The following is a 20,910-nucleotide window of genomic DNA, read 5'->3' as shown; positions in this document are numbered from 1 at the left end:
GTGTTCTAGTTTTCGAAATATGCAGCATTGTGAGTGTTTTTACTATTTTGATGCGGCATCAAAACACGCCACGGGCTTAATTAGGATTAGAGGAGTGATTATGTTTTAGTATCAATGAAATAATAGAGTGACACGTGTAACACTTGGCTAACTTAATCCGATTTGTAAGCCTTTGTAATGCAAGGACAAATATAGATTTTATTCAGTGCGTCTTCTACCATGTTCTTGGTGTTTTCTTTTTTTTTTTTTTTCTGCAAATGGACATGCCCTATTTTATTTTGATCCCTTTTCCTTCACCATGAAAAGGCAGGTTGGTGATGCATCAGTTCATAAGAATGTCAGAGTGTGATTACAGCAATCATAATCAGTCACAGTGAAACTGAAACTAGTAAAAAGAACATTTTAACAAAATGACAGTGAGTTTGTAGTAGGTTTTACGTCACGTGGTTGGAGTTTACCGTGGATTCTAAAAGAGTGCTGAAGCTATTTGAATGGAATGTTTATGGTGGACTATGACTGTGTTTCCTTGGCTAACTTTGGTTGTTTGCTTGTGAAATTGACCAAAGCCCACACCGGGGCTTCCGGGTCATCTTTGCAAACACTTAAGTCCACAATGTGAAGCCAGAAGAATGACGTTGCTCCTTCTTTTAAAGCATTTTAACAGCGAGTCCTTATTGCTTCCAGCCTTTAACTGGTTATGATACTAAATTGATTGTTAATGGCAAAGTGAATACCTGTACACTAGAGATGCGCGGATAGGCAATTATTTCATCCGCAACCGCATCAGAAAGTCGTCAACCATCCGCCATCCACCCGATGTAACATTTGATCAGAACCGCACCCGCCCGCCATCCGCCCGCACCCGCCCGTTGTTATATATCTAATATAGACGATGCAAGGCATTAGTGAGGTTATAAAGCTTTTGCCTGTTAAAGAAAGGAGACTAATCCAATGCAGCACAGACATTTGCGTGCCACGCTGTAACGGCCCAGACGCACACCAGTGCGCAATCATATGGGAGCCGCGCTGAGCGCACCTCCAAGCGCGTCTCGCTGCCGGCGACGGCCGGGTATGGGCCCAACGCTCCAGCGCCATCCATTTTCAGGGCTAGTTGATTCGGCAGGTGGGTTGTTACACACTCCTTAGCGGGTTCCGACGTCCATGGCCACCGTCCTGCTGTCTATATCAACCAGGGTGAGCCCCACCCTTTTCGTGAGCGCACTGCGCGCGGAGTGACCCCTGTTACCCGCCCCCGGCAACAGGGGTGGCGGGCAGGTAAGCTGCGCGCGCGGAGCGCGCGGAGTGACCCCTGTTACGAGCCCCCGGCCACGGGGGTGGCGGGCAGGTAAGCTGCTTACCTGCTGCGCGTGACGCCGGCCGCGGCGAAGGCGGACGAGGCGGGGTGTCGGTGCGGTGGGCGCGGTGGTGACCCTGGACGTGCGTCGGGCCCTTCTCGCGGATCGCCTCAGCTACGGCGTCCCTTCTCCGCTCCGTAAAAGTGTCCATCTCTTTTTTTTTTCTTCTTCTGTTGTGGCATATGCTGCAGGTGCCTGCTCGTTTTTCGTATGTGGGTAACAACATTTAACTATGTATACATATTTCCCAATTGGTTTAACTGCCACCCGCCTGAACCTATTTAAAATCTAATTTTTTTTTATTTTAACCGCCCGACCCGACCCGCGGATAAAATCTAATTTTTTTTAAATTTCATTTCATCCGCCCGATCCGCGGATAATCCGCGGACTCCGCGGTTGTGCCCGCAAACCGCGCATCTCTAGCAGGTAGGGTTGCAAAATTCCGGGAATATTCAAAGTTGGAAACTTTCCATGGGAATTAACGGGAACTAATGGTAAATTAATGGGAATAAACATTGAATGCAACATGCTAGGACTTCATCCAGTCAGGTAAGTGTTGATGGGGTAAATATATTTGATGTATGGTATTTAAGTGTAATAGAGGTGTAATTGCTTGTTACTGTATGACTGTAGACTACTCCAGCAGACTTACACTCAAGCTAGCTAGCTGTTCCTGTACTTGTTCCATGATTTTGGGGCCAATATCTCTAGCTAGCTAGGTTTACATACTTGCCAACACTCCCGAATTTTCCGGGGGACTCCCGAAATTCAGCGCCTCTCCCGAAAATCTCCCGGGACAAATATTCTCCCGAAAATCTCCCGATTTCCAGCCGGAGCTGGAAGCCAGGCCCCCTCCAGCTCCATGCGGACCTGAGTGAGGACAGCCTTTTTTCATGACGGGAGGACAACAGGATGACAAGAACTAAATCATCCAGACTAGAGATAAATTGTATTATGTTTACCATACCTAAAAATAAATATATTTATTAATTAAATTTTTTTTTTTTTTTTTTAATTAATTTTTACTATATTTTGCTAAAAACATCCAAATTAATTGTATTTTTCTTTGTATTTTTTCCTGACTCATTACATCCATCCATAGAATTATACATTAAAATAAATTCATTTTTACTATATTTTGCTAAAAACATCAAAATTAATTGTATTTTTCTTTGTATTTTTCCTGACTCCTTATTACATCCAGCCATAGAATTATACATTAAAATAAACATCCATCCATCCATCCATCTTCTTCCGCTTATCCGAGGTCGGGTCGCGGGGGCAGCAGCCTAAGCAGGGAAGCCCAGACTTCCCTCTCCCCAGCCACTTCGTCCAGCTCCTCCCGGGGGATCCCGAGGCGTTCCCAGGCCAGCCGGGAGACATAGTCTTCCCAACGTGTCCTGGGTCTTCCTCGTGGCCTCCTACCGGTCGGACATGCCCTAAACACCTCCTTAGGGAGGCGCTCGGGTGGCATCCTGACCAGATGCCCGAACCACCTCATCTGGCTCCTCTCGATGCGGAGGAGCAGCGGCTTTACTTTGAGCTCCCCCCGGATGACAGAGCTTCTCACCCTATCTCTAAGGGAGAGCCCCGCCACCCGGCGGAGGAAACTCATTTCGGCCGCTTGTACCCGTGATCTTGTCCTTTCGGTCATAACCCAAAGCTCATGACCATAGGTGAGGATGGGAACGTAGATCGACCGGTAAATTGAGAGCTTTGCCTTCCGGCTCAGCTCCTTCTTCACCACAACGGATCGATACAGCGTCCGCATTACTGAAGACGCCGCACCGATCCGCCTGTCGATCTCACGATCCACTCTTCCCTCACTCGTGAACAAGACTCCGAGGTACTTGAACTCCTCCACTTGGGGCAAGATCTCCTCCCCAACCCGGAGATGGCACTCCACCCTTTTCCGGGCGAGAACCATGGACTCGGACTTGGAGGTGCTGATTCTCATCCCAGTCGCTTCACACTCAGCTGCGAACCGATCCAGTGAGAGCTGAAGATCCTGGCCAGATGAAGCCATCAGGACCAAATCATCTGCAAAAAGCAGAGACCTAATCCTGCAGCCACCAAACCGAATCCCCTCAACGCCTTGACTGCGCCTAGAAATTCTGTCCATAAAAGTTATGAACAGAATCGGTGACAAAGGGCAGCCTTGGCGGAGTCCAACCCTCACCGGAAACGTGTCCGACTTACTGCCGGCAATGCGAACCAAGCTCTGACACTGATCATACAGGGAGCGGACCGCCACAATCAGACAGTCCGAAACCCCATACTCTCTGAGCACTCCCCACAGGACTTCCCGAGGGACACGGTCGAATGCCTTCTCCAAGTCCACAAAGCACATGTAGACTGGTTGGGCAAACTCCCATGCACCCTCAAGGACCCTGCCGAGAGTATAGAGCTGGTCCACAGTTCCACGACCAGGACGAAAACCACACTGTTCCTCCTGAATCCGAGGTTCGACTATCCGGCGTAGCCTCCTCTCCAGTACACCTGAATAGACCTTATAAACATATTTGAAATAATTGATTTTAAATTATCATAATAATTCATTTAAAATGACCATATTTAATTATTAAAATAATTGCTTGTTTATCAACAACTTTAGCATTTTATTCATTACATTTTGAAACTCTCAGAAGCCAAGTTATGTTATATTCCTTAATATTTATTTATGCAAGTTTGAAGTATCAATTATCTAAACACAGTTTTGTTTGCATACTTTCAGGATGTAGATATATATATATTTATGAAATACTTGACTTGGTAAATTCTAGCTGTCAATATACTCCTCCCCTCTTAACCACGCCCCCAACCACACCCCGCCCCAACCCCGACCACGCCCCCACCTCCCCACCTCCCGAAATCGGAGGTCTCAAGGTTGGCAAGTATGTAGGTTTATGTACCACCACAGTCTCATAATGGACCGAAAATATTTCTCAGTTAGCCGTGATGCTCATTTTCTCTATGTTAAATCCCATTCATTTATGCTAACAATGTTAGCAATCCGAATTGACCTTTTTTGTGATGTGTAAAGTTCAACTGGCAAATACTAAATCAATATGTGTAGTTTCCTCTGCCTTCTGTTCTGCTAGCCATTCTGTTGTCATACAAGAACATAGCTTATAGTTTGATTTTGTCATGTCTGTGTGATCATGTTTTTGTTTTGGTCATGTTCGTTTTGGTTTTTGGACTTTTTGTGCACTTTTGTTTTGTCACCATAGCAACCATTAGTTTTCACCTGTCACGTCACGCACCTGTTTCACGTTTTGAGTCACGCACCTGCTTTCACTAATCATGTCCATAGTATTTAAGTTCATTCTTTTCAGTTTGTCGTTCGGACGACATCTCCACATTTATGCTTCTGTACACTCTTCATCCTCTAAGATCCTGCTTCATGTCCCATGCCAAAGTACGTTTTTGTTCCATGTTTATAGTCTTTTTGTTTTTCATAGTTTGTTCTCCGCCATTGTGCGCGCCTTTTGTTTACTTCCTTGTTTTGTAGTTATAGTGTTAAATAAAAATGTACTTACATTCCCGTCTCGCCCGAGCCAACTTTCCGTTGCATCCCGGAAAAGCGAACACCCAGAACCAAGTCTTGACAGATTTAGCATGCTGATTGACTGTTTATTTATTCATCTAGCCTATTTCTATTCATTTGTCCATCAGTCAAATATTTTTTAAAGACTACTCCAATTGTTTAACTGACTATTTATATCTGTGTGTGGCATTGCATTAGTGTGTTACAAAAATAAATAAATACAAACAGAATAATGCCACGTACACCATCTGATGTGTGGAGACATTTCACCCCAACCAATGTAGGCGGAAAGGCGGTGTACATTTGCAAATACTGTGCAAAGAGCTACGTCAAAAATGCCACAAAGATGCAGCAGCATATAGACAAGTGTCCAATAATATATCATTATTGTAATTCCCCCTTCATTCACATATATTCCCATTAATTCCCGTGGATGGTGTCCAACCTTGACTAATCAAAAGATGGTCAATATTTCCAAACTTCCCGAGCTTAACTTCCCGTGGTAAATTTTCCGGAAAAGTTTGCGGAAATTTACCGGAAACTTTCCACCCCTTTTGCAACCCTAATGTCAGGCAATGAGGATTGACCTATTGTGCCCTCTAAAAAACACCCAAAAACATCCAATATGGTTTTATAAACCTGCTGCAATGTATATTATTGTAGTAACAGGCACATTTATGATAACGCGTACCGTATTTTTCGGACTATAAGGCGCACTTAAAATCATTTCATTTTCTCAAAAATCGACAGTGCGCCTTATTACCCGGTGCGCCTAATGTACGGCATAATTCTGGTTGTGCTTACCGACCTCGAAGCAATTTTATTTGGTACATAGTGTAATAATTAGTGTGACCAGTAGATGGCAGTCATACATAAGAGATACGTGTAAACTGCAAGATGACGCCAGTAAGCAACACCAAAACGTAAAATGTTCCATTGAGATTATAGAACATTACACACGGCACTCAAAAATCTGTCAAAATGTTTTTAGTACGACTTTGGTAAGCTATGAAGCCACACCGCTTGATGGATTGTCGGCGCATTAAACATACCAGTGTTAATATGGTGCGTGCATAAGGACCGGAAAATGACAGACATATTATCTGGCGTTTTGTTTAGCAATATTATGCAAAAACTACATTTTTTTACCTTCTGGTACCTGCTGATGTGTATTTAGGATCTGCATAAGTCCTGAAAATGTGTACGAGTCCGCCATTGTAGTCCATGGCGACGCCATAGTCATAAGCTTCTTCTTTTTCTCTACCTTTTTACGTGGCATTCATCTGTTGCCGTTTCTAATATAAAGTAGCAGGAGACCATCCCGAGCGGAGACGGGTCAGCAGCGCAGAGATGTCCCCAACCGATGCACAGGCGTGCGGTCCACCCCAGGTCCCGACTCTGGACATTTCCCATTCTATTGTTTTGTCAAAATTATAAGGGACAAGCGGTAGGAAAATGGATGGATTTGTCATCTAGTTGTCCATTTACTATTAATATCTGATATTTTTCTGTTTCAACATGTTCTATCTACACTTCTGTTCAAATGTAATAATCGCTTATTCTTCTGTTGTTTCATATTTTACATTAGTTTTGGATGATACCACACATTTGGGTATCGATCCATTACCAAGTAGTTAATCCATCCATCCATCCATCCATCCATCTTCTTCCGCTTATCCGAGGTCGGGTCGCGGGGGCAGCAGCCTAAGCAGGGAAGCCCAGACTTCCCTCTCCCCAGCCACTTCGTCCAGCTCCTCCCGGGGGATCCCGAGGCGTTCCCAGGCCAGCCGGGAGACATAGTCTTCCCAACGTGTCCTGGGTCTTCCCCGTGGCCTCCTACCGGTCGGACGTGCCCGAAACACCTCCCTAGGGAGGCGTTCAGGTGGCATCCTGACCAGATGCCCGAACCACCTCATCTGGCTCCTCTCCATGTGGAGGAGCAGCGGCTTTACTTTGAGCTCCCCCCGGATGACAGAGCTTCTCACCCTATCTCTAAGGGAGAGCCCCGCCACCCGGCAGAGGAAACTCATTTCGGCCGCTTGTACCCGTGATCTTGTCCTTTCAGTCATGACCCAAAGCTCATCACCATAGGTGAGGATGGGAACATAGATTGACCGGTAAATCGAGAGCTTTGCCTTCCGGATCAGCTCCTTCTTCACCACAACGGATCGATACAGCGTCCGCATTACTGAAGACGCCGCACCGATCCACCTGTCAATCTCACGATCCACTCTTCCTTCACTCGTGAACAAGACTCCGAGGTACTTGAACTCCTCCACTTGGGGCAAGATCTTCTCCCCAATCCGGAGATGGCACTCCACCCTTTTCCGGGCGAGAATCATGGACTCGGACTTGGAGGTGCTGATTCCCATCCCAGTCGCTTCACACTCGGCTGCGAACCGATCCAGTGAGAGCTGAAGATCTTGGCCAGATGAAGCCATCAGGACCACATCATCTGCAAAAAGCAGAGACCTAATCCTGCACCCACCAAACCAGATTCCCTCAACGCCCTGACTGCGCCTAGAAATTCTGTCCATAAAGGTTATGAACAGAATCGGTGACAAAGGGCAGCCCTGGCGGAGTCCAACCCTCACTGGAAACGGGTCCGACTTACTGCCGGCAATGCGGACCAAGCTTTGACACTGATTATACAGGGAGCGGACTGCCACAATAAGACAGTCCGTTACTCCATACTCTCTGAGCACTCCCCACAGGACTTCCCGGGGTACACGGTCGAATGCCTTCTCCAAGTCCACAAAGCACATGTAGACTGGTTGGGCAAACTCCCATGCACCCTCAAGGACCCTGCCAAGAGTATAGAGCTGGTCCACATTTCCACGACAAGGACGAAAACCACACTGTTCCTCCTGAATCCGAGGTTCGACTATCCGGCGTAGCCTCCTCTCCAGTACACCCGAATAGACTTTACCGGGAAGGCTGAGGAGTGTGATCCAACGATAGTTGGAACACACCCTCCGGTTCCCCTTCTTAAAGAGAGGAACCACCACCCCGGTCTGCCAATCCAGTAGTAAGTAGTTAAAAGGATGTTTTTTTTTTCTTGAGTTTCTAAACATAATAAACATTTTAAAAATATCGACGTAATCATTGTCGTGTCAGCTAGATACCATTTTTAATTCAATAGTACCGTGGTACTTTACTAGTACTTTACTAGCTACAGAGCGCATCGGTATTCCAGTGGCACCCACCAAATTTTAGGAGAAATTAATATTTTGACATGGTAGCCACACCAATCCACAACATCCTTAGTCGACATTAGCAGCACACCGTCCCCACTATACACAGTGTTGACAGTGCACTGTATCCCCTCTTGAGGCGGCAGATGGTGGTCCCGAATCGCTTAGAAGCCGTCCGGAAGTCGTTCTCCATGGCTACTCCAAACTCCTCCCATGTCCAAGTGTTTGCCTCTGCAACCACCAAAGCTGCACATCACTCGGTCTGCCGTTGTCTGTCCGCTGCCTCTGGAGTACCATAAACCAAAAGGACCCGATAGGAATCCTTCTTCAGCTTGACGGCCCTCACCATTGGTGTCCACCAGCGGGTTCTGGGATTTCCGGCACGGCAGGCACCGACCAACTTGCGGCCACAGCTCCGATCGTCTGCCTCGACAACAAAGGCTCGGAACATTGTCCACTCTGAATCAATATCCAGTGCCTCCCTCGTAACATGTTCGAAGTTCTCCCGGAGGTGAGAATTGAAACTCTTTCTGACCGGAGACTCTGCCAGAAGTTCCCAGCAGAGCCTCACTATGCGTTTGAGTCTTCCAGGTCTATGGGGCATCCTACCCCACCATCGGAGCCGACTCACCACCAGGTGTTAATCGGTTGAAAGCTCCGACCCTCTCTTCACATGAGAATTCCAAAACATGAGACCGCAAATCCGATGATACAACCAAAAAGTCGATCATCAAACTGCTGCAGAGGGTGTCCTGGTGCCAAATGCACATATGGACACCCTTATGTTTGAACAGGATGTTTGTTATGAACAATCTGTGACGAGCGCAGAAGTCCAATAGCAAAACACCAGTCCGGTTCAGATCAGGGCAGCCGTTTCTCCCAATCATGCCTCTCCAGGTCTCACTGTCATTGCCAACGTGAGTGTTGAAGTCCCCCAGTAGAACAAGGGAATCCCCAGAGGGAGAACTCTCTAGGCACTCCAAAAAGGGAGGTCACTCTGAACTGCTGTTTGGTGCGTGAGCACAAACAACGGTCAGGCCCCGTCACCCCTGGAGGCGAAGGTAAGCTACTCTTTCGTCCACCGAGGTAAACTCCAATGTGCAGGCTCTGAGCCATGGGGCAACAAGTATTGCCACTTCCCCCAATCGCCTCTCACTGCTGGCAACGATAGCGTAGAGGAGAGTACAACCCATCTCGAGAGGACTGGTTCAAGAGCCCTTGCTGTGCGTCGAAGTGAGACCGACTACATCCAGGCGGAACTTCTCTACCTCCCGCACCAGCTCAGGCTCCTTCCCCCCCAGCAAGGTGGTGGTCCATGTCCCAAGAGCTAGCTTCTGTAGCTGAGGATCGGACTGCCAAGGGACCTGCCTTCGACTGTCGCCCAGCTCACAAAGCACCCGACTTCTTCTGGTGAGCTCATTGGAGGGGGGACCCATGCTGGGCGGCCCAGCCACCAGGCGCTCGCCATTGAGCCCCACCTCCAGGCCTGGCTCCAGAGGAGGGAAACCCGGGCGAGGGAAACCTTGGTCTTCGCTTTTGTGTATTCATAGAAGTATAATCAAAGAAAATATGTTCATAATGCAGTGAAATGGACAAATATTAGTATTTATTTTATGAAGCTTGCATTTGTTTACAACAGTATCTTTAAGAGTTTACAAAGTGGTCGAAATGATTTTACAAATTGCAAAGGCAAAGTCATCTCTCTGATGACTCGACCCTTTACACTTAACTGTTTTGTGGTTTATGGAACCATCAAATGAGCTTCCAGTACACATATTGCAGACGTACTAGTCATCCAATATCCGTGGCTCCTCATTAGGGAATATCTTCACATGCTCTGCTTCAATGCAACGAGTAACACCGGCTCAGTCTTGTGTTTACCTGATATGTGTATTCAATTAATAGGCAGATCAATGAATTAAATCCCCTCTAGCAGGCGTAATACTCACTGCACTTGTACTGATACATTTGTGCCGTATACATTTTCAATGTGTGCGTCACTAACACTGATCTTTTCACAACTGAATGGTTCACAAGGGGCCGCATCCAGCACGACCCTGGACCTTCACCATGCAGCAGAGGAAAATGTATTTCTATTCAATTACCAGGCCTCTGCAGAACTAATCATGTCCGTGCTGCATTCATGACGCCCCTGTTTACATTTTCATAACCGACGCATTACTATTTCGTATGACACAAGCCTATTTCTTGAAGTGACTTTCCATACCCCGAATGACAGGAAGGTTACAGGTCAACTTGCAGTAATTTGCCATGCATGAATTCTTGGATTAGCACTACTGTGATAAACACAGTAGCAGCGTAGCCAGCAAGGCCTTCTCTGCTGGCCGAACATTAATCATCCATCCATCCATCCATCTTCATCCGCTTATCCGAGGTCGGGTCGCGGGGGCAGCAGCCTAAGCAGGGAAGCCCAGACTTCCCTCTCCCCAGCCACTTCGTCCAGCTCTTCCTGTGGGACCCCGAGGCGTTCCCAGGCCAGCCGGGAGACATAGTCTTTCCAACGTGTCCTGGGTCTTCCCCGCGGCCTCCTACCGGTCGGACGTGCCCTAAACACCTCCCTAGGGAGGCGTTCGGGTGGCATCCTGACCAGATGCCCGTACCACCTCATCTGGCTCCTCTCGATGTGGAGGAGCAGCGGCTTTACTTTGAGCTCCCCCCGGATGGCAGAGCTTCTCACCCTATCTCTAAGGGAGAGCCCCGCCACCCGGCGGAGGAAACTCATTTCGGCCGCTTGTACCCGTGATCTTGTCCTTTCGGTCATAACCCAAAGCTCATGACCATAGGTGAGGATGGGAACGTAGATCGACCGGTAAATTGAGAGCTTTGCCTTCCGGCTCAGCTCCTTCTTCACCACAACGGATCGATACAGCGTCCGCATTACTGAAGACGCTGCACCGATCCGCCTGTCGATCTCACGATCCACTCTTCCCTCACTCGTGAACAAGACTCCGAGGTACTTGAACTCCTCCACTTGGGGCAAGATCTCCTCCCCAACCCGGAGATGGCACTCCACCCTTTTCCGGGCGAGAACCATGGACTCGGACTTGGAGGTGCTGATTCTCATCCCAGTCGCTTCACACTCGGCTGCGAACCGATCCAGTGAGAGCTGAAGATCCTGGCCAGATGAAGCCATCAGGACCACATCATCTGCAAAAAGCAGAGACCTAATCCTGCAGCCACCAAACCAGATCCCCTCAACGCCTTGACTGCGCCTAGAAATTATGTCCATAAAGGTTATGAACAGAATGGGTGACAAAGGGCAGCCTTGGCGGAGTCCAACCCTCACTGGAAACGTGTCCGACTTACTGCCGGCAATGTGGACCAAGCTCTGACACTGATCATACAGGGAGCGGACTGCCACAATCAGACAGTCCGATACCCCATACTCTCTGAGCACTCCCCACAGGACTTCCCGAGGGACACGGTCGAATGCCTTCTCCAAGTCCACAAAACACATGTAGACTGGTTGGGCACGACCCGTCCACTTAATCATGACCATAAATTAATACAAGTTCATTTTATTTTTAAGTTACTTTCCATAAATATGTAAAAGTATTCATCGTATTCTATTCATGTCATATTAGGCTCCAGTGTTTCTTGTTTTTATGTTAGAGCTTTTATCCAATCAGAATTGAGCTAGCTTGCTGTATGAACTCTGCCGGAGGCCTTCTGAATCAACATTAGCGGCAGCTGTGCAGTGAACGGTTTACAGACATTCGGGATAGCCAATCAGATCACGAGTTGTTGACTGTAGCCCGTCTAGGTAGCCTTACGTTAAACGTGACTGTGATTGGATACTCACTTGTCACCAGAGGTGGGTAGTAACGCGCTACATTTACTCCAATACATCTACTTGAGTAACTTTTGGGATAAATTGTACTTCTAAGAGTACAATTAATAGCAATGCCAAACTATGAATCCATTTAAACTATTATACAAACATGGGGTCTGATTCAAATATAGAGATGAGGGTCTTTAATTTGACCTGCTGCTGTACTCTGTCTCAAAGTGTTAACATGTACTCAATGTTTCCTTACCATTATTGCTATGTTATCTAAAAAAAAATAAAAAATAACTGGGATTTATATAGCGCTTTTCCAAGTACCCAAAGTCGCTTTACGTGTCTATTACCATTATTGCTATGTTGTCTATTACCATTATTGCTATGTTGCCTATTACCATTATTGCTATGTTGTCTATTACCATTATTGCTATGTTGTCTATTACCATTATTGCTATGTTGTCTATTACCATTATTGCTATGTTGTCTATTACCATTATTGCTATGTTGTCTATTACCATTATTGCTATGTTGTCTATTACCATTATTGCTATGTTGTCTATTACCATTATTGCTATGTTGTCTATTACCATTATTGCTATGTTGTCTATTACCATTATTGCTATGTTGTCTATTACCATTATTGCTATGTTGTCTATTACCATTATTGCTATGTTGTCTATCACCATTATTGCTATGTTGTCTATTACCATTATTGCTATGTTGTCTATTACCATTATTGCTATGTTGTCTATTACCATTATTGCTATGTTGTCTATTACCATTATTGCTATGTTGTCTATTACCATTATTGCTATGTTGTCTATTACCATTATTGCTATGTTGTCTATTACCATTATTGCTATGTTGTCTATTACCATTATTGCTATGTTGTCTATTACCATTATTGCTATGTTGTCTATTACCATTATTGCTATGTTGTCTATTACCATTATTGCTATGTTGTCTATTACCATTATTGCTATGTTGTCTATTACCATTATTGCTATGTTGTCTATCACCATTATTGCTATGTTGTCTATTAGCATTATTGCTATGTTGTCTATTACCATTATTATTGTCTATTACCATTATTGCTATGTTGTCTATTACCATTATTGCTATGTTGTCTATTACCATTGTTGCTATGTTGTCTATTACCATTATTGCTATGTTGTCTATTACCATTTTTGCTATGTTGTCTATTACCATTTTTGGTATGTTGTCTATTACCATTATTGCTATGTTGTCTATCACCATTATTGCTATGTTGTCTATTAGCATTATTGCTATGTTGTCTATTACCATTATTATTGTCTATTACCATTATTGCTATGTTGTCTATTACCATTGTTGCTATGTTGTCTATTACCATTATTGCTATGTTGTCTATTACCATTATTGCTATGTTGTCTATTACCATTATTGCTATGTTGTCTATTACCATTATTGCTATGTTGTCTATTACCATTATTGCTATGTTGTCTATTACCATTATTGCTATGTTGTCTATTACCATTGTTGCTATGTTGTCTATTAGCATTATTGCTATGTTGTCTATTACCATTATTATTGTCTATTACCATTATTGCTATGTTATCTATTACCATTATTGCTATGTTGTCTATTACCATTGTTGCTATGTTGTCTATTACCATTATTGCTATGTTGTCTATTACCATTATTGCTATGTTGTCTATTACCATTATTGCGATGTTGTCTATTACCATTATTGCTATGTTGTCTATTACCATTATTGCTATGTTGTCTATTACCATTATTGCTATGTTGTCTATTACCATTATTGCTATGTTGTCTATTACCATTATTGCTATGTTGTCTATTACCATTATTGCTATTTTGTCTATTACCATTGTTGGTATATTCATTATTCCTACATTGTTGATACAAATGATTGTTACAGTGTAATAATTATTGTTACCTGTGGTAATGCCACTATGATACAACATGTGTATTATAATCCTTGAACAAAGTAAGAGTGAAACTCGTGTGAGTTTAAATAAATGGTATTTAAATAAATGATCTTCTTCCCATTCCCTTTCAGGCAAAACTGGACAATCATGCACTATATTAATTTATATCATTATGTTTTGTCAACTTGTACTTCTTTATGCCATTGCCTGAAATAAATAAATAAATGAAAAAAAAATGGGAAAAAAAAGAAATAAGTACTATTTATTATGACATGAATCTTTTAACTCATCAAATTATTGTTATTTTAAAGTGTCACTGTTATAAAATAACGTTTTACACAATGTAGGCCCACCGCTAAAGCGTGAGAGCGATGATGCCTTATGTAGCACCAATGGCTGGATATAATGTAGCATTGGGTTTTTGTTCCTCAAACCTAACTAACCCAGTGACTTCAGATTCCACAACATCACATTTTTAGTCTAAATTCGCCCTTTTACTTCCGCTCTCGCACACAGACACACATTTTTTGACATGGATGATTATAGTGCTCGTCGACGCTTTCAGGAACTTGAGGGTTTTGTGGCCAAGTTAAGTTCAGTGGCCCTCGTAGCTCTGGAGTTGAAGAATTCTTCTGTTGGTACGGCTCTCTATCTCAAAGATTAGACACCATTGATCATCCAGAAAGTCCAGGTACCAGGTACCTTAGTCCAGGTACCAGGTACCTTAGGGCAGGGGTCCCCAACCTTTTTTGCACCAGGGACCGGTTTAATATAGGCATTATCCACACTGCAAAAACTGAAATCCAAGTATCAATCAATCAATCAATCAATGTTTATTTATATAGCCCTAAATTACAAGTGTCTCAAAGGGCTGTACAAGCCACAACGACATCCTCGGTACAGAGCCCACATAAGGGCAAGGAAAAACTCACCCCAGTGGGACGTCGATGTGAATGACTATGAGAAACCTTGGAGAGGACCGCATATGTTGGTAACCCCCCCTCCCCTCTAGGGGAGACCGAATGCAATGGATGTCGAGTGGGTCTGACATAATATTGTGAGAGTCCAGTCCATAGTGGATCCAACATAATAGTAAGAGTACAGTACATAGTGGATCTAACATAATAGTAAGAGTCCAGTCCATAGTGGATCTAACATAATAGTGAGAGTCCAGTCCATAGTGGATCCAACATAATAGTAAGAGTCCAGTCCATAGTGGATCTAACATAATAGTAAGAGTCCAGTCCATAGTGGATCTAACATAATAGTAAGAGTCCAGTCCATAGTGGATCTAACATAATAGTGAGAGTCCAGTCCATAGTGGATCCAACATAATAGTAAGAGTCCAGTCCATAGTGGATCTAACATAATAGTAAGAGTCCAGTCCATAGTGGATCCAACATAATAGTAAGAGTCCAGTCCATAGTGGATCTAACATAATAGTAAGAGTCCAGTCCATAGTGGATCTAACATAATAGTAAGAGTCCAGTCCATAGTAGATCTAACATAATAGTAAGAGTCCAGTCCATAGTGGATCTAACATAATAGTGAGAGTCCAGTCCATAGTGGATCCAACATAATAGTAAGAGTCCAGTCCATAGTGGATCTAACATAATAGTAAGAGTCCAGTCCATAGTGGATCCAACATAATAGTAAGAGTCCAGTCCATAGTGGATCTAACATAATAGTAAGAGTCCAGTCCATAGTGGATCTAACATAATAGTGAGAGAGTCCAGTCCATAGTGGATCTAGCATAATATTGTGAGAGTCCAGTCCATAGTGGATCTAACATAATAGTAAGAGTCCAGTCCATAGTGGGGCCAGCAGGAAACCATCCTGAGCGGAGACGGGTCAGCAGCGCAGAGATGTTCCCAACCGATGCACAGGCTAGCGGTCCACCCCGGGTCCCGACTCTGGACAGCCAGCACTTCATCCATGGCCACCGGACCTGTGCCCCCCCCCCCCCCCCTCCACAAGGAAGAGGGGAGCAGAGGAGAAAAGAAAAGAAACGGCAGATCAACTGGTCTAAAAGGGGGTCTATTTAAAGGCTAGAGTATACAAATGAGTTTTAAGGTGGGACTTAAATGCTTCTGCTGAGGTAGCATCTCTAACTGTTACTGCTAGAACATTCCATAGTACTGGAGCCCCAATAGAAAACGCTCTATAGCCCACAGACTTTTTTTGGGCTCTGGGAATCACTAATAAGCCGGAGTTCTTTGAAGGCAGATTTCTTGCCAGGACATATGGTACAATGCAATCGACAAGATAGGACGGAGCTAGACCGTGTAGTATTTTATACGTAAGTAGTAAAACCTTAAAGTCACAACTTAAGTGCACAGGAAGCCAGTATAGGCGTAATATGATCAAACGTTCTTGTTCTTGTCAAGTAAGATGAAATATGTCAAAAAAGGGTGATATTTGCTTATTTTCTGTCTGATAAGATCATTCTTCTCACTAAGCAGATTTTATGTTAGAGTGTTTTACTTGTTTTAAGTGTTTTGGTCCTAAATGATCTCAGTAAGATATTACAGCTTGTTGCTGAGATTTGATGACCTATATTGAGTAAAACATGCTTGAAACTAGAATATCAAGCGTTGCAAAGCTGTGTCATCAACACTCACAAGTATAAAACTACTTTTTCAAAGTAATACTTTCTTATTTCAAGCATGAGAAAAAAAATCATGACTTCGACACAATTGTGTCTCATAATTAAAACAGATGACAGCCAAATGGACTTTGCTGTTTTATTTTCAATGAAACAATAGAAAATACGTAATCATATAGTAGTACAGTTGTCATTAGTGAGAATATACTTACTTTAAGGTATTTTTGGGTTCATTGAGGTTAGCTAATTAGGGCCCGCATGGCCCATTGCAAAAGGACTCCCGTTGCCTCATGTTTCAAAACTCACCATATTTGACCCACACATCAGGACCTGCGAAAATGGCCTTTTAATTAAAAAAACGGACCCCAAAACTCAAAATTGCGCTCTAGCGCCCCCTAGGGGAAAAAAAACTAGACTGCCTGTATCTCCCACTAGAAAGATCAGAGAGACATAAAAGAAAAACCTCTGTGTAGGTGTGACTTAGACCTAGATTTCATAATGGTACATCTTTGGGCAAAAATCAACAGGAAGTTGGCAATTCCCCCTTCAAGACAAAAATTTCCTAAAAACTGTCACGACTTGGACTATGGAGTTTTTGTTTTCCCAAGATGCAAGAGAATTTGGACCGGACATGGCTTGAAGGTGGGTACATGATTAATTTAACACTATAACTACAAAGAAAGGATCAAACAAAAAGCGCGCACAGGGGCGGAGGTACAAAACTAGACTATAAAACACAAAACTTGCACATTGGCAGAAACTATGAACAATTAAACAAAACACTAACTGTGGCTTAATAAACAAACTTACTGTGGCATGGGATCGTGAACAGGGCTTGAAACGCGAGGATAGCAGGGTGAGAAAGGCTATGACTCCAGGACGAACAACAGAAAAAGAATGAACTTAAATACTATGGACATGATTAACAACAGGTGCGTGACTCAAAACAGGTGCGTGACATGACAGGTGAAACTAATGGGTAACTATGGTGACAAGACAAGGGAGTGAAAAGACAGAAACTAAACAAAACATGACTTAAAACAAAACATGATTACACAGACATGACAAAAACAGTCACTTTTGCCTCTTGGAGCTGTATTTTGACCCCCTTAACATGCTTCAAAACTCACCAAACTGAACACACACATCAGGACTGGCAAAAATTGCGATCTAATAAAAACACCTAACCCCAAATCTCAAAATTGCGCTGTACCGCAATTTTTGAATAAAACGCAGAAAAAACTGCTCCTCGGAAGAAAAAAAATGACAAAACTGCCTGTAACTGTAACTCCCACTGGGAAGGTCGGAGAGACATGAAACAAAAACCTCTATGTTGGTCTCACTTAGACCTACATTTCATAAATTGACAGATACAGAATGCATAAAAAAAAAATATCCATCCGTCGCCATATCTGTTATAATGATTGTCAACGATAGGCAAAATTCCATAAACCTACTTTCCTTGCAGGCAGCACGGTGTCGCAGTGGTTAGTGCTCGCGCCTCACATCGAGAAGGTCCTAGGTCGGAGTCTTTCTGTGTGTGAACGCGTGCGTTCCCTCTGAGTATTCTGAGTAGTTGATTGGCAACAATAAAAGGTGGCGACTTGTGTACCCCGCCTTCCGCCCGATTGCGGCTGGGATATGCTCCAGCACCACAGCGACCCCAAGAGGGACAAGCGGTAGAAAATGGATGGATGGATGACACTTTCCTTGCCTGTTGGCACCTGGTTTTGTGTATTTGGAATCCCATAAGAGCCGGAAAAAATATATAAATTAAATTAAATTAAATTTAATTTAATTAAATAAAAAAAATAATAAAAAAATAAAATAAATAAAATAAATAAAATAAATAAAATAAATAAAATAAATAAAATAAATATAAACAAGCTGTTTTAGATTTGCCATGACTTGTGATGTTTATAACAAAAATATTTTTTTTCTTTTTTTGAATTTTATGTTGTTTATAAACTCAGTAAATACATCCCTGGACACATGAGGACTTTGAATATGACCAATGTATGATCCTGTAACGACTTGGTATCGGCTCCATACCCAAATGTGTGGTATCATCCAAAACTAATGTAAAGTATCAAAAAAGAGAAGAATAAGTGATTATTACATTTTAACAGAAGTGTAGATAAAACATGTTCAAACAGAAAGTAAGCAGATATTAACAGTAAATGAACAAGTAGATTAATAATCCATTTTCTATTGCTTGTCCCTCATATTTTTTGCCAAAATAATAGAATGAAAAATAACACAATATGTTACTGCATATGTCAGCAGTCAAATTAGGAGCCTTTGTTTGCTTACTTACTAATAAAAGAGAAGTTTTGTAGTATGTTCACTATTTTATTTAATGCCAAAATTGAAACGACGTGGTCGCATAGTGATGCGGGTGTGGTTCTCCCAAGGATGCAGACGGCTTCGGACACAGCTTGCAGGTAGGAAAAATGATTTATTTTAAATATAAATAATATGATGAATAAACAAAAGGGCCAGCGTGGGAGCTAGCAAACCAAAAGAGCCTAGCGTGAGAACTAGTAGCTAAGAAACAGTAAATAATTGTCGTCATCAGTTGTGTGAGAACAAACTAGGAAGCCAGGCTGAGTGAGGCCAGTGCAAAGACTAAATAGCCCTCTGATTAGTGCCCGGGCAACAGGTGCGCGTCCCGAACACTAACCAGAGGCAGGTGAAAGTAATCAGTTGACATGGCAACTGACCACAAACAAAATCAAGGTGCTGAAAACATGTGACTCAAACCTAAACAAACTATGATCCGGGCAGCGGATCGTAACAAAAATTGTTCTTTGATTGCAATAAGAAATGTATGTTTAATCTATCAAAGCCAAAAATGCAATTTTTTATTTAGAAAAATATCGAAACGTTTTAAGGTACAGGTACTAGAATTTTGGTATTAGGACAACCCTACAATAGCATAAATTCAAACGACAACATTGATTTTCATATTTTCATGCGTTGTTGTTGTTTTTCTGCAGTGAGATGTTGCTGCATGCTTAGAAAAGGAAAAAAAAGCAGCACCATCTGGTGGACAAAATGTAAAAATGTAAAGGCAGGAATCCAAATCGAAATCGTAGCATTATGAGAAATAAATATGGGGCCAAAAATAGCATTTTAAATGGATTTCAACTGGACAAATGTGTCTGTGTTTGTGAAGCGCTTGATACTTTTTAGGCTAATTTCATGAATGGACGGATTAAGAAACAGAGATGAAATTCCTGTTTGTTTGAAATTAATATCCTGTGGCTATTTTGACCAATATTTGTTGAAAACAGCCGAAATGGTTGTGTTGAAATGGCGCTGCTTTCGATACCGTCGATCATAATATTTTATTAGAGCGTATCAAAACACGTATTGGTATGTCAGACTTAGCTTTGTCGTGGTTTAACTCTTATCTTACTGACAGGATGCAATGCGTCTCCCATAATAATGTGACCTCGGACTGTGTTAAGGTAACGTGCGGAGTTCCTCAGGGTTCGGTTCTTGGCCCTGCACTCTTTAGTACTTACATGCTGCCGCTAGGCGACATCATACGCAAATACGGTGTTAGCTTTCATTGTTATGCTGATGACAGCCAACTCTACATGCCCCTAAAGCTGACCAACACGCCGCATTGTAGTCAGCTGGAGGCGTGTCTTAATGAAATTAAACAATGGATGTCCGCTAACTTCTTGCAACTCAACGCCAAGAAAACGGAAATGCTGATTATCGGTCCTGCTAAAGACCGACATTTATTTAATAATACCACCTTAACATTTGACAACCAAACAATTACACAAGGCGAATCAGTAAAGAATCTGGGTATTATTTTCGACCCAACTCTCTCCTTTGAGTCACACATTAAGAGTGTTACTAAAACGGCTGTAGATTTGGTAAAATGACTGTTTTGTTGTTGTAATTTTCGAACACACCACCAGGGTGTGCACATCAGGGAATCAGTTATTACCACTCTCTCATGCAGTGCGTATGTAAAATTGCTGTCCTCCTGAAGTCTTTATTAAAGCCAAGTTATTCATGCAGCTCGACATGGTTCTTCCTACTGGTAACCACAAACAACAACATGGTGTCAGAAGTGGGATTTTTCCATCAGTTGCTTGGCACTCCTGACAGCTCTTTCCGCAAGTCCATTCGACTGGGGAAACTCTGGGCTGCTAGTGGTGTGGATGAAGTCCCACTCCTCAGCAAACTTCCTGAATTGTTCACACTTGTACTGTCTTGCATTGTCAGATAGCAGTGTGTGTGGTGTACCATGCACTGAATCAGTTTCTACTATGGTGGGCTTGCCATACACATACTCTCTGAACTTGGTGCAACGGCCTTCTTTCATCTCCGTAATATCGCTAAAATTCGTTCTATTTTATCCACTAGCGACGCTGAGATCATTATTCATGCGTTCGTTACGTCTCGTCTCGACTACTGTAACCTATTATTTTCGGGTCTCCCTATGTCTAG

Source organism: Nerophis lumbriciformis, linkage group LG36 (genome assembly GCF_033978685.3).
Source record: "Nerophis lumbriciformis linkage group LG36, RoL_Nlum_v2.1, whole genome shotgun sequence".
Taxonomy (NCBI): domain Eukaryota; kingdom Metazoa; phylum Chordata; class Actinopteri; order Syngnathiformes; family Syngnathidae; genus Nerophis; species Nerophis lumbriciformis.
This window is presented reverse-complemented; position numbering follows the sequence as displayed.